Raw genomic sequence first — 4,270 nt, 5'->3', positions numbered from 1 at the left:
TCGCTCATCAAGGGATTGAACTACCCCTCAACTAACTTTCCTTGGGAACTCAACCTTACGAGTTTTCTTTTTAACATTAACCCAAATAACAACCTAACGGGAGATCAGTGACTGTGGTTAGGGAAAATTAACTCACCCAACCTTGAACACTTATCTTCATCGTAAGGTTGAACAAACTGAAAGGGAATGGATCATTCCCTATTGATTTGTCTTGTTGGAAGTTAATAGTTAATTAGATCTCTCATGAAGTTGTTCTTATCCCGAAGGTTGATCATTGTGAACATTGTGAATGTAGAATTCATAACATAGGAAAGGGAATTAAGGAAAGTCATGATAAATAATAATCAAAGAAATCAATTAAAAATAAAAGTAATTATTGTATTAATAAATTCTAAAATAATCCAATAGTAAAATTGAGCAAATTAAGGACATGGAAGAGTAAGAGCCAAGTAAAGAAAATGAACTAGAATGACAAAGTCTTGCTGAGGTAATAACTCTTCTCAATATCCCAATGCAAAAGCAGTAAAATAAAAAATCCTAAGAACTATGAATGTGTAGAGAGAAAACCTAGAGGAGGAGTAAAACTAGATCTAAAAACTAAAATTGTGTAGAATGAAAGTTGTGCTCGGTCTCTGCATGTTCTCTGGCTCTAGTATGCTTTTTTGGGCCGAAAACTGGGTCAAAACAGGGCCCAAAATCGCCCCCAGCGAATTCTGCAGATTATGCAGATCGCGCACGTCACGCGATCGCGTCATTCATGCGGCTGCGTCTTTCGGCGTTTTGCCCTGCCACGCGAGCGCATCGTCCACGCCTCCACGTCACTTGTGCTATTCCAATCCGCGCGGTTGCGTGAGCCATGCGGCCGCGTCACTGTGATTTCCTCTTTTTCGTGCGGTCGCGTGAGCCATGCGGCCGCGTCACTTCTCGCTGGTCATCTCCTCAATTTCTTGTGTTCCTTCCATTTTTGCAAGCTTCTTTTCCAATCTCCAACTCATTCATGCCCTATAAAGCCTGAAACACTTAACACACAGATCACGGCATCAAATGGAATAAAGGAGAATTGAAATACATAATTAAAAGTCTCTAGGAAGCAAGTTTTCAATCACGTAATAATTTTAGGAAGGAAATATAAATGCATGCTAATCATATGAATAAGTGGGTAAAGATCATGATAAAACCACACAATTAAACACATTATAAACCATAAAATAGTGGTTTATCAAGCTTCCTCCTTATTCTAGAAAGATTGACCAATTTGAAATTTCCCAAAAGGATTTTCCTCGTGTAATCCTTGGCCTCTGAAGGTGGGATCAATATCTAATTGCTGGCCGACTGCTTCCAAATTCAACGTCGAGAAATGTGGTAGTTGTTGGTGGGACCCAAAACTGGATGGCCTCTGACGAGCTGGTCGGTTCTTAGGAGTATCCTCCTCACTGTCCCCCAATATGTGATCTGTCTCATCGTCCGAATCATCCTTTCGCATCGCATTTTTGTAAGAACCGGGTTTTTCACGAATAAAATAATTTAAATGCCCAAATTAAGTTCCAAAAAGTTAGAATAAGAATTTTGGGATTTAAATATGATTTTTGGACTCAATAGGCCTTTCCGAGTCAGAAAATGTGTTTTCTGCAAAAAACCGTGAAAAATCGCAAACCGGTAGTTGAACCGGTCAAACCGATTTAAGTCTGCCCGGTTGGTGCGACGGAATTGTGATCTCAACACTTCTTCACAACTCTGCACAACTAACCAGCAAGTGCACTGGGTCGTCCAAGTAATAAACCTTACGTGAGTAAGGGTCGATCCTACGGAGATTGTCGGCTTGAAGCAAGCTATGGTCATCCTTGTAAATCTCAGTCAGGCGGATTCAAATGGTTATGAGGTTTTGACAATTAAAATATAAATAAAATATAAAATAAGATAAAGTTACTTATGTAATTCACTGGTGGGAATTTCAGATAAGTGTATGGAGATGCTTTGTTGCTTCTGAACCTCTACTTTCCTACTGCCTTCTTCCAACCGTGCGTTACCTCCTTCCATGGCAAGCTGTATGATCCTCTCGGATGAAAACAAATCCATATGCGCTGTCACCGCATGGCTAATCATCTGTCGGTTCCCTCTAGCGTCGGAATAGGACCATTGTCCTTTTGCACACTGTCACTGCGCCCAACATTCGCAAGTTTGAAGCTCGTCACAGTCATCCCTTCCCAGATCCTACTCGGAATACCACAAACAAGGTTTATACTTTTCGGATCTCAGGAATGCTGCCAATGGTTCTAGCCTATACCACGAAGATACTAATCTCATGGACTCGGTCCGTGTATTAGATATCCAAGAGAGTATACTCCAGCTGTCGTCCAATGACTACGTTGAACATCATGTAGATTGCTTTGTGGTTGTCAGGCATGCGATCTTGGCTATGCGAGTAACAAAGATTGGGTGATTGTCACGAGTCACCCCTTCATTTTAACTTAACTGAATTAAGAATGAGAGTATATCTTGGAGAAGAAGTAGGCGTAAATTGAAGGAAAAACAGTAGTACTTGCATTAATTCATGAAGAACAGCAGAGCTCCACACCTTAATCTTTGGGGTGTGGAAACTCCATCATTGAAAATACATAAGTGAAAAAGGTCTGGGCATGGCTGTGAGGCCAGCCTCGAAAACGTGAACAATGGTCTATGATAGCATAAGATTAACAAAAGACAAAAGATAAATCTCTAAAAGTAGTTTTTATACTAAACTAGTAACCTAGGGTTACAGAAAATGAGTAACTAAGTGCAGATAGTGCAAAAATCCACTTCCAGGGCCCACTTGGTGTGTGCTTGGGCTGAGAATTGAGCTTTACATGTGCATAGGCTGTTCCTGGAGTTAAACGCCAGCTTTGGTGCCAGTTTGGGCGTTTAACTCCAATTCTGGTGCCATTTTGGGCGTTTTACGCCAAGATATTTTAGGCTGGCTTTAGACGCCAGTTTGGGCAATCAAATCTCGGATAAAGTATGGACTATTATATATTTCTGGAAAGCTCAGGATGTCTACTTTCCAACGATGTCTACTTTCCAACGCAATTGAGATCGCGCTAATTGGGCTTCTGTAGCTCCAGAAAATCCACTTCGAGTACAGGAGGGTCAGAATCCAATAGCATCTGGAGTCCTTTTTCAGCCTCTGAATTAGATTTTTGCTCAGGTCTGATGACAAGTCATCTTAGCCTAGTTTCACTAGCCTTTTTCTTTTGTTTTCGGTTGATTTATGCACTTTCTTGAGCCATAAGCAAGCCAATTGGGTAGATTTCCATGTTTCCTTTGATTCAATCAACCATGTATGAATTAATGCAATTTCATGAGATTTTATGCTATAATTGTCATATATTATGAAAGAATAACAAACTCATGATTTTAAGCAAAGCTTTGATGTGTTTGGTTGATTGATGATAGGTGAAAAGAGTTTTGAAGAAGGTTGAAGAAAGAAGGAATGGCTAGGAGCAAGAGAGAACAAAAAGTTTGAGCAAAAGTTTGCCTCAAACTTTAGCTCAAACTTTTAAAAGAGTTGAAAACACTCCAGAGGAAAAAAAGCTTGAGCAAAAGTTTGACCTCAAACTTTAGGTCAAACTTTTTGGCAAACGTTGGCATCACAAAATTCTCTTGGTTTTGCTTCTTCTACTGCTTGATCTTTAAATTCTCTTGCAATTGATTTCTGGATTGGATCTAGGAAGGCATTGAGATCTAGACTTGGTTATCTAGTCTCTTGGGTCCTGAGATCTAAAATTCCCTTTTTATTTCTCTGTTGAACGCTTCTTCAAGCGATTTACATTTTCTGTTTGAGATCTATTGCAATTAAATCCATCTTTTACTTCCCTGCTTATTGCAATTTTACTTTTCCTTGTTTAAATTCTGCAAATCCACTTCTCAATTCCCTTTATAATTCAAGCCATTTACATTTCTTGCACTTTAAGATTCTGCAATTTACATTTCTTGCAATCTAAGTTTTTGCAATTTACATTACTTGTTCTTTAAGATTCAGCACTTTATTTTCTGTTCTCTTTAATTTTATGCCATTTACCCATTTCCTTTACTTTCCATGCAATTTAAATTCTGTTAATCACAAATCACTCAACCAAATCTTGATTCGCTTGACTAAATCAACCACTAAACTGAAATTGCTCAATCCTTCAATCCCTGTGGGATCGACCTCACTCCTGTGAGTTTTTATTACTTGATGCGACCCGGTGCACTTGCCGGTTAGATTTGTGTGTTTGGAATTTATTTTTTTTTTCGT

This window comes from Arachis ipaensis, chromosome B01, assembly GCF_000816755.2.
Source record: "Arachis ipaensis cultivar K30076 chromosome B01, Araip1.1, whole genome shotgun sequence".
NCBI classification, from domain to species: domain Eukaryota; kingdom Viridiplantae; phylum Streptophyta; class Magnoliopsida; order Fabales; family Fabaceae; genus Arachis; species Arachis ipaensis.
Note: the sequence above shows the minus strand (reverse complement) of the source record.